This window comes from Hipposideros armiger, unplaced genomic scaffold (assembly GCF_001890085.2).
Source record: "Hipposideros armiger isolate ML-2016 unplaced genomic scaffold, ASM189008v1 scaffold_125, whole genome shotgun sequence".
In the NCBI taxonomy this organism is placed as follows: Eukaryota; Metazoa; Chordata; class Mammalia; order Chiroptera; family Hipposideridae; genus Hipposideros; species Hipposideros armiger.
In genome coordinates, this window is record NW_017731475.1 from 1,505,204 (window position 1) to 1,516,502 (window position 11,299).

Consider the following 11,299-nt stretch of genomic DNA (forward strand, 5'->3'; position numbering starts at 1 on the left):
AGAGAGAGAGAGAGAGAGAGAGAGAGAGAGAGAGAGAGAGAAGAAGAGAGAGGAGAGCAGAGGAGAGGAGAGAGAAGGAGAGGAAGAGGAAGGAGAAGAAGGAGAAGGTGGGTGAGAGGGAGAAAATGTGAGTCACATTTATATAAAGTCCAATATAAGCCTGTTTTGTCTACATGGAATACCTGTTGTTTGGTGTAGCCACTTTCGTTAATTACCTTAGCTGGATCTTCTAGATAACTTGCTGTAGCTTCTGAATCTGTACTTAATGATTCACCTAGCACTTTCATGATAGAGAGATGTCTTCTTTTCCTAAACCTCATGAACTGATCTCTGCCAGCTTCAAACTTTCCTTCTGCAGCTTCCTTGCCTCTCTCAGCCTTCATAGAATTGAAGAGAGTTAGGACCTTACTCTGGATTATGCTTTGGTTAAGGAAATGTTTAGGCCAGTTTGATCTTCTATCCAGAGCACTGAAACTCTCCATATCAGCAATAAGGCTGTTTTGCTTTCTTATCATCTGTGTGTTCACTGCAGTAGCACTTTTAATTTTCTTCAAGAACTTTTCCTTTGCATTCAGAACTTGACTAACAATTTGGGACAGGAGGCCTAGCTTTCAGCCTATCCTGGCTTTCAACATGCCTTCCTCATTAAACTTAATTATTTCTAGCTTTTGATTTAAAGTGAGAGACATCGACTCTTCCTTTCTCTTGAATACTTAGAGGCCATTGTAGGGTTATTAATTGGCTGAATTTCAATATTGTTGAGTCTCAGGGAATAGGAAGACCCAAGGAGAGACAGAGACAGACAGACAGAGAGAGAGAGAGAGAGAGAGAGAGAGAGAGAGAGAGAGAGAGAGAGAGATGGGGGAGTGGTCAGGATACACACATTTATTGATTAAGTTACTGTCTTATATTGGTGCAGTCCATGGAGCCCCAAAGCAATTACAATAGTAACACCGAAGATTACTGATCACAGATCATCATAACAAATATAATAATAATGAAGAGTTTAAAATATTGTAAGAATTATCAAAATGTGACAGACACAAAGTGAGCAAATGCTGTTGGAAAAATGGTGCCAATAGATTTGCTCAATGAAGGGTTGCCACAAAACTTCAATTTGTAAAAAAACACCTGCAAGGGCAATAAAGTGAAGCACAGGAAAATGAGATGTGCCTGTATCTGATAAAGGGTTAATATCCCAAATATATAAAGAAGTCATAAAACTCAATAGCAAAATAGCAAACATTTTAATGAAAAAATGATTAGAGGATTTTGAATGGACACTTTTCAAAAAAAATATATAAATGGCCAACAAGTGCACAAATGTCACTAACCATCACATAAATGCAAGTCAAAACCATGAGATAGGATGATTGTTATCAAAAAGACAAGAAATAACAAGTGTTGGTGAGACTGGGGAAAAGGGAAAACTTGTTCACTGCTGGTGAATATGCAAATCGGTACAGCCACTATGGAAAACAGTATGGAGTTTTCTCAATAAATTAAAAATACAACTACCATATGAAATTACACTTCTAGGTATTTATTTGAAGGATCAAAACCACTAACTTGAAAAGATATTGCACCTCCATGTTCATTGCAGCATTATTTTAATAGCCAAGACATGGAAGCAACCTAAATGTTCATCAGTGGATGAATAGATAAAGAAAATGTCACACACACACACACTGAAAGAGAGAGAGAGAGAGAGAGAGAGAGAGAGAGAGAGAGAGAGAGAGAGAGAGAGAGAGAGGAATATTATTCAGGTGTAAAAAAGAATGAAGTCTTGCCATTTGTGACAACATGGATGGAAATTGAGGGCATTATGCTAAGTGAAAGAAGTCAGACAGAGACAAATGCCATATGATCTTACTTATATGTGGACTCTAAAAAAACAAACAAATAGACAAAAATGAATTCATAGATACAGAGAGAAGATTGGTGTTTGCCAGAGGCAAGGGGTACAGTGTGGGCAAAATGGCTGAAAGTGGTCATAAGTTATAAACTTCCAGTTATAAAATGAGTAATTCCTAGAGATGTAATGTATGGCATTATGACTGTAGTTAGTAACATTATATTGTAGATTTTTAAAAAGATTTTTATTAAAATACAGCTGACATATAATATTAGATTAGTTTTAGGTGTACACTATAGTTATTCAACATTTATCTATATCTAAAGAAGTGATCACCATGATAAGCCCAGCAACCATCTGACACTGTACAATGCTATCACAATATTATTGACTATATTCCCTATCCTGTACATTACATCAGGTGTACAGCACAGTAGTTAGACATTTATATAATTTAAGAAGTGATCCCCCTAACTAATCTAGTACCCACCTGATACTATACAGTTATTATCATATTATTGATTATATTCCCTATGCTTTACTTTACATCCCATTGACTATTTTGTAACTTCCAATTTGTATTTCTTAATGCCTTCACGTTTTTTCACCCTACCACCAACGCTCTCCCATCTATCACTCCAATAGATCTAGTATCCATCTGAAACTCTACATAGTTATTACAGTACTATTGACTATATTTCTTATGCTGTACCTTACATCCCCATGACTACTGTGTAGCAACCAATTTGTACTTCTTAATCACTCCCCCTTTTTCACCAACTCCAAACCCTCTATCTGGCAACCATCAAAATGTTCTCTGTATCTATGAATTTGTTTCTGTTTTATTTGTTTGTTTATTTTGTTCTTTAGATTCCACTTATAAGTGAAATCATATGACATTTGTCTTTCACTATCTGACTTACTACATTCAGCACAATACCTTCTAGGTCCATCCCTGTTGTCATAGATGGCAAGATTTCATTCTTTCTAATGCCTGAGTAATGTTCCATTGTATATATGAACCACCTCTTCTTTAACCATTCTTCCATTCAGGGACACCCAGGTTGCCTTAATATCTTGGCTATTGTAAATAATGCTGCAATGAGCATATGAATGAACATGTCCCCATGAAGTAGCATTTTGGTTTTCTTCAAATAAATACCCAGAAGTAGAATTACTGGATCCTTCTTTGTCTCTTGTTATAGCCTTTGTTTTAAAGTCTATTTTTTCTAGTGTAAGTGTTGCTACTTCAGCTTTCTTACTTTTTTTTTTGGTTTCCATTTTCATGAAATAACTTTTTCCTTCCCTTTACTTTCTGTCTCTGTATATCTTTTGAGCTGAAGTTAGTGTCTTGTAGGCAGCATATCTATGGGTCTTGTGTTCTTATCCATTCAGCCACCCTATGTCTTATGATTGGAGCATTTAATCCTTTTTTTTTTTTCATCTTAAAGGAGTCCCTCTAGGATTCTTTGTAATACCTATTTGATGGTGAGGAACTCCTTTAGCTTTTTCTTGTCTGGGAAGATCTTTATTGTCTGATTCTAAATGATAGCTTTGCTGGGTAATGTTGGTTGTATTCCTTTGTTTTCATCACTTTGCGTATTTCCTGCCAATCCCTTCTGGCCTGCAAAGTTTGTTGAGAAATCAACTGAGAGTCTAATGGGAGCTTCCTTGTAGGTAACTAACTGCTTTTCTCTTGCTGCTGTTAAGATTCTCTCTTTGTCTTTAAACTTTCGCATTTTAATTATGATGTGTCTTGGTGTGGACCTCTTTGGGTGCATCGTGTTTGGTACCATCAGTGCTTCCTCAGCTTGTATATCTGTTTCCTTTACCAGGTTAGGAAAGTTTTCCATTATTATTAATATTTCTTCAAATAGGTTTTCAATTCCTTGCTCTCTCTCTCCTCCTTCTGGTACCCTTATTATGTGAATGTTGGTATGCTTGATATTGTCCCAGAGGTTCCTTAAGCTGTCCTCATTTTTTTGGATTGTTTTTGCTGTTATGTTTGGGTGTTCTGAGCTACCTTTTCTTCTAAATCACTGATTTGATCCTCTGCTTCATCTAATCTACTGTTGATTCCCAGTAATGTATTCTTCATTTCTGACTGATTCTTTTTTATGTTTGCTATCTCTATTTTTATGTTCCCTATCTCTTTGTTGAAGTTCTCCCTGAGATCATTGAATATCCTTATAACTTGTGTTTGGAACTCTGCATCTGGAAGATTGCTTGTCTCCATTTTGTTCAGTTCTTTTTCTGGAGCTTTGTTCTGTTCTTTTATTTGGGACATGTTTCTTTGTTTCCCCAATGTGGCTGCCTCCCTTTGTTTGTTTCTATATATTAGGTAGGGTTGCTATGTCTCCCTGTCTTACTAGAATGGCCTTATGTACTAGATGTCCTGTGGGACCCAGTGGCACAGTCTCCCTGGTCACTAGAGCTGGGTGTTCCAGGTGTGTTCCTTGTGTGGGTTGAGTATGTCCTCCTGTTATAGGTGAGCCTTGGTTGATGTTTGTACATCAGTGGGAAGGATTGAACCTTGGGCTCACTGGTTGTGAGGACTGGCCATGACTACAGAAAAGAAGCTGTTATGGAGGGGCTGACCTTATGGAGCACAAGATGCTTTAGCAGGGCTCATGTGCCTGCCCAACATGACCTTTGGGTGTGTCATACTTGGAGGCAGCTGGGTGATGCTCCAGCTTGGTTCAAAGCTGACCATTGGACATGCCAGCCCCAGGGCCACCTGGAAGGGGACTTGCTGTAGGCCAAGTTCACCCGCAACCAACCTGTGCCCTGCCTGGGGCTGCCTGGCATGAGCCACAAAGCAATCCACAGATGAAATGCCACCTGCGTTGTGCTTGGAAGTGCCTTCAGAGACAAAGCCACAAACCAAGACCAGCTTCCACTAGTTCTGGGTTTGTGGATCCAGAGGTACAGGACATGCCAAAGCCAGATGTTGCTTGTTTGGGTTTTGTGAACTTTGACAGACTTTAGGAAATTCTGCAGCATGAGCCAAGGCAGGTGGTTTGTTTGAAAAAGCCACTGAAAGTGGCTTAGATGTGCCCAAAAGTTGGGTGGTGCATGGCCTCAGAATCACCAGGGCCAGGTGAATGAACAACATTAGCCAGGTTGATGGATACTGAGATACGGCAGCTGCCTGTGTCTGCACACATGGAGGGGGAGGGCTCAACAAAGAAACAATGGCTTCAGCCAGCTCCTTTGTCCGGGAGAAATCTTCCCCTCCAGTCCTCACTGTGAAGCCAGACAACTCAGTTCTTCCCCATGTGTCCCTTTTGCCTTTGGAGCTGCTGCCCTATTGCTGGAGATCAGAGAGAGTGAGTAAGTTCATGCATGGGCCCTCAAAGAGGAGCACCTCAGGGTGTACTCACCCTCTGGCTCACTCAGCCACAATCTCCCCTGGTTTTCACAACCAGAAATTATGGAGACTTCTCTCCCTGGCACTAGAACCCTGGGCTGGAGAACCTGGAGCAGTGCTGAGACCCTTTGCTTTTCCAGGGTGGGGGAACCTCCACAGCCAAGATATCCCTCCCAATTTTTAATGGTCACATGCAGGTATGGGACCAGCCTGTTCCATGTCTATACTCCTCCTACTAGCCTCAAAGTGGCTTCTTCTGTATGTCCTTAGTTTTAAGGCTTCAGTTCAGTAAGACTTCAGGTGATGCTCAATGATGATTGTTTTGTAGTGTAGTTGTAGTTTTGATGCAGTCATGAGAGAAAGTTAGCACAGTTTATCTACTCCATCTTGACCAGAAAATCTGTACTGTAGATTTGAAACTTGTTAAGAGAATAGATCTTAAAAGTTCTTATTACAAGAAAAAAAATTGGTAGCCATGTGTGGAGATGGATGTTAACTAGATTTATTGTGGTGATCATTTTGGAGTATATAAAAATATTGAATCATTATATTGTATACCTGAAATCAATATAATGTCACATATTAATTATATCTCAAATGAAAATAAAAAGAAATGAATAGCCCAAAGTACACTGGGGAAGTATTTTAGCAGGGGTGAACACAAAAGAGGTTCAGTTTCTTATGCCCATTTCCTTTTTTGAGGTAAGGAGAATTTATAAGCTGTTATTTTTGTATGCTATGCATGAGCTGTTGTAAAAGTTTCAAATGTGTATTGAATTTAGTTTTTTTTTCTACCAAAGATTGCAAAGAGAGGGGGGAAATTTACCAGAAAGTTTTATTTCAAGAGAAACTTTTATTAAAGAAAATATTGTTAGTATAGTTCTGTATGTAAACTTAATAACTTCTTGAATATAGCCATTTGTCATTTATAGACACCATCACATTAACCTGAGTAATCAACTCTGTATTCCCTTCAGTTCCACTTAGTCAGGTTTAGAAGTAAGCACAGATTTTTCTCTGGCTTGTTTTGTATAACAACTTCTTGCAATCTGCTTTATGTGCCTTCACACATATGAGAGAAGCCAAAATATACTACAGAGCCTCTATTCTTAATTATGTGAAATTTAATTTCCTAACCATCAAAATATTTTTTAATTATCTTAGATTTTGTTTTTCTTGTAATATATTGCTGAATTACTGTCCTATCTGCTATAAAATTCTATGAAAGTACTCATTATATATTAGGAAAATATTCTGGATCCAGATTGCCTGAGGCTTTTTAAAAATGCAATTTATTTTCAATATAAAAGCAAACAAACAAAAAAACCCACTTTTGTGCTTCAAAGGATGTTATCAACAAAGTAAAAAGACAACCCAAAGATAGAAAATATTTGCAAGTCATATATCTCAAAGGGACTTGTATCTAGAATATATAAGGAGCACTTACAGTCAATAATAAAGAGACAAATATCCAGATTAAAATATGGGCAAAAGAAATAGACATTTCTCTAAAAGAAGATATACAAGTGACCTATAAGCACATGAAAAGATGCTCAACATCATTAGTTATCAAATCAAAACCACAATAAGATACCACTAGGATGGATTGTTATAATAAAAAGGACAGACAATAACAAGTGTTGGTGAGGATTTGTAAAAATTGAAACTCTCCTATATCACTGGTAGGATTGTAAAACGATGCAACCACTTGGGAAATCAGATTGGCATTTCTTGAGAGGTTAAATATATAGCTAGCAATTCCACTCTTAGGTATATACTGGAGAGACTTGAAAACGTGTCCACACAAAAGTTGTACACAAGTATTCACTGCAGCATTACTCACAATAGCAAAAAATTGAAACAACCCAAATGCCTGCCAACTAATGAATGGATGAATAAAATGTAGTATATCCATACAATGGAATATAATGGGTTTGTGTTATGGACTGAATGTTTGTGCCCCATCCCCACAAATTCACATGTTGAAGCCTTTACCCACAACATGATGATATGAGGAGTTGGGGCTACTGGGAGGTAATTAGATTCAGATTATGTCCTGAGAGTGGAACCCCCATTATGGGATTAGTACCCCTATAAAAAAAGGAAGAGACACTAAAGCTTCCTCTCTCTGCCATGTGAGGGTATAGTGAGAAGGTGGCCATGTGCTAGTTGGGAAAGAGGGCCCTCACCAAGTACCAAACCTGTCAGCACCCTGATCTTGGATTTCACAGCCTGCAGAACTATGAAAAATAAAGGTCTGTTGTTTAAGCCACCCAGCCTGTGGTATTTTGTTACAGTAGCCTGAGCTGAGTAAGGTTGTGAAAAGGAGCATAGTACTGATACATGATACATATGGATGATATTCAGTGAAAGAAGATTGACTAGAAAGAAAAAAAAAGCAGAGAGTGAGCAGGTCCATTAAAACCACCCAAATCGGCTAATAGAGATTTGATTGGACCTCAGCACTGCCAGTCATTTCTGCCATAGGAGAGATTATATATAAGATAAATCAGAACATCTCTTAGAAGCAGACAACTGTTAGCACTCACAGCACCACCCTGTGTTTGCCTCTCACATTTTGTGTCAGTGTCACCTGCTTAGACATAAAAACCAGGGAGAAATTGCAATAAGCAGAGTATGAAATTGGTGTGGCCATACCTGAATATTATGAGCACTGATTTTTTTTTAAAGTGGTAAAATAGTCTTGTCTTTACTTTAAATAACTTTCTTTTTTCAGCAAGAAAAAGAGTGCACGTAATTAGACAATCCACTATACTAGCTTCTTAGTTCTAAAAGCACTTGCAACAAAAACCAGTTTTCTTTTGGGGAAGATGGTAACAATTCATAATCACTGGACTGACTCCCTTGTCCTATGAGTGAATAATGGCAAATGTCATGAGGCTACTTTACAATTTTATTTATTTATTTATTTTATTGTGGTAATATATACATAGGATAAAATTTACAATTTTAAGCATTTAAAAATGTACATTTCAATAACATTAAACACATTCACAATGTGTGTATGAGGTTGTGTTTTGAACTTTATCTTTTACTTGGTCACTTTTTTCCTTCAAAATATAAAAGTGACACTCAAAGTGCCCTGCACATCCAGTTCAGTGAGGTCCATATTCTTATAAAGAGAACTCTGACATCAATAAGATAATTTTGAATTACTTCATCTACTACTTCTCAGGTAGGTGGTGTGAAATCTGGATTAACGAATTCTGGATGAAAAAAGTTTTCAGGATCTGTCATAACCAACGTCAATGGAAAATTCTTTCTTTGAGATTGCCTTGATTCCAGTATACTGTTTAATCCACTTGGCCCACATGTGTAATACTTGTTAAATTCTTTTACTAAATCTGGGCAGGCAGAAGTCAGCCATCCTTGACTTCCATAGCTGTTTCCAGGGATTGCTCCGGAGGAATTCCTACTTCTCGGTCCCTCAGCAGTTGCTGAATGAAATATGTTACAGCTCACCCTGTGATTGGCGTGCACTGACCAGAGCTGCCAATCACATGTCCTTCAGTCACAGTGGGGACAGGAGGGACACCATCTTCACTATCTGGTACCATGGCAGTTACTGGCAGTTTTCCTACTTGCTTTGATGTTCAGGATGCTGTTAATGCAAGAACAGCCTGCATGGCTATGTATGTCTGGAGTACTTAAGGACTCAAACAGTATTTCAGTAGTATATTCTGTTTTCTGGATTATTTAGTGGAAATTTAATCAAAAGAAAGTAATGATCTTTAGGTTCTGCTTTAAGTATTTAAAGAACACTTGCTTCCTAAACCTTTTCATCAAGGCAGCCTTCAACTATAGTATGGTGGGCTAGCCCCTTCATTGGACATGTCGCTTTTTCTATTACTTCATTCTAATAAATAAGTCTCAGGGACCGCCACTCTCCTCACCCTCTTTCACATTAGATTGCCCACTTTTGCTGGCTCCTTGATTACAATACATAAAGGGATAACAAACTGTGGCTTTGTATTAGTATCATATTCCAGTTTTGTATACTCAATGCCACAATCTACCACATGAGCTGGTAGCTGTCCCACCATTTTCCTTCTCTCCTGCTCTTGCTGCTGTTGTCCTCTGGTCTGTACTGGTTTGGTCCTGAGATGGATGGCAGGACATGTGTGCTTTCTAACCCTCTATAGTTGGGTTGCCTTCTCCCACAACTTTGTCCTCTCATACTGCCTTTCCCCAGAAAGCCAAGATGACCTCTGGTGCCCTGCCCAGTCAGACCCAGGCTGGGCCACATCCAGAGTGCTCTGTATAATTGTTTTGAATGGAGGTTATTGTGCAGCAGGATAAAAGTTTGATTTCTAGGTTATTGTTTACCTCATTGCTTATTTAAACATAAAAGTCAAGCCTAGCCTAGCAAGTGTGTCATATTTAATTTTGACAAGAATCTAATGTAGGTAGATTACAAATAAAGAATGAAAAAAGCCAAACAGAGGCAGTGCTTAGGCTAAGATCACTTAGGAAAACAAACAAGTTGGTGATGGGCGAGATAATGAATGATGCAATCTAAGTGTGGTCAACAATGAAATGTTTAGGTTGAATATACTGGCAGAAGGTGATCTATCTGGAAAAAGGCTGGAAAACTGAATTGTGCAGAGGTTACTGCAGTAATTAGGTTTCCGGGCAATGCTCTTAAACCCCATGCACATCTGAATGACCCATGTGATTAAAACAAACCCTCTGGGGCCTATCTGAGATCCATTGAAAGAGAATCTCCAAAGGTGGCATTTTTGCTTTTAAAAAGCTCTGTAGGAGATGAATTGAGGAAGGAAACTTTGAGCTAGAGAAATCATTTGGCGATGTCCCAGAAACTAGTTTCAACCTCTAAGTAGCAGGGAGATGGCCTGAAGATTTAATAGCCTGACTTACAAAAAGGGCAGGAATTATTGTTTTTCATTCAGCAATCAAGACAGTCTGTGAACTCAAGGAAGTAGCTCTGTATTACTAGGCATGTTTAAAAACATGCAAATCAAAGAAGTCATGTAATGAACTGGGATAAGAAAGAGGCTTTGAGGACACTGAGCAGATCGGAGGAAGTTGATGGGTCCCTGCCACTGCCCTGTTATTGGGGGTAGCTCCTCAGTGGAGGAGGATGGCTCTCCAGAGCAGGGGTATTACATTTTCTAAATCAAAGGGATGATGGCTTAGCATGGCATTTGACTCATCATTTTCATAATGGGGAAAGATGTCTTTTTCAATAGTAGATTGTTTTTGCTTTGAAATTCTTACATTAAAAATTTGGAGAAATAGTGTGCAAAGTGATTTGACATACATTAGTACTCTGGACAGAGAATGAAACTCTAGCAGAAAGGAGAAGCTCTCTATGGGTTTACAGAATAGAATCCATGTTTGTCCTGTCCTCTTTTTTTCCCAAAGAATTGGCAAAGAATGATTCCTTTTTCTTGCTGACTCTGACGGATATGTTGCCTATGTTGGCAATTATTCCCCTTCCTCACAGAGGAGTCATGCTAATAATAATGAGGATTTCACAGCATTTTTAGCATTTGATTTGATTCTGGGGAGCATAAACTAGGTACCACTCTATAATCATACAGCAAGCGATAGCATTTAGAGTGTGCCTAACAGAATGTGAGCAAGGTCGGTCATAAATTCCAAATATTTCATAAACCACCCACCCAGAGAACTCTGGTGGGACACACACACACACACACACACACACACACACACACACACACAATTATCACAAGGAGACAAGCACTCAGGATTAAGCAAGTCATGGTCACCAGCTGCTGACAGGCTTTGGCAAAGGCATCAGTTGTCATTTCCAATCTGGGGGATTTGCTTTGTATCCAGAGCCCACATCAAACACATTGCTGCAATTAAGCAGGTTGTCTACCATACTGAGTTTCATGGAAATGTGTTCTTGCTCTTCTCTGATGCATATAAATGAGGTGAAAATTCTGTTTTGCTTTCTTCAGAGCCTGAAACGTAAAGATTATAAAGGATGGGTGTGATCATAACATTGTAGCTCTTGAAAACACATTCTGTAGCTTAAACTAAATGGTTTTCTCCCCATGAGTGAA

General features: G+C 38.6%; 1 pseudogene; it reads right to left on the minus strand.

Moving 5' to 3' along the window:
- Positions 1-8,318: 8,318 nt before the first annotated feature.
- LOC109385765 (actin-related protein 3 pseudogene) lies at positions 8,319-9,898 on the minus strand (annotated as a pseudogene).
- Positions 9,899-11,299: the final 1,401 nt, after the last annotated feature.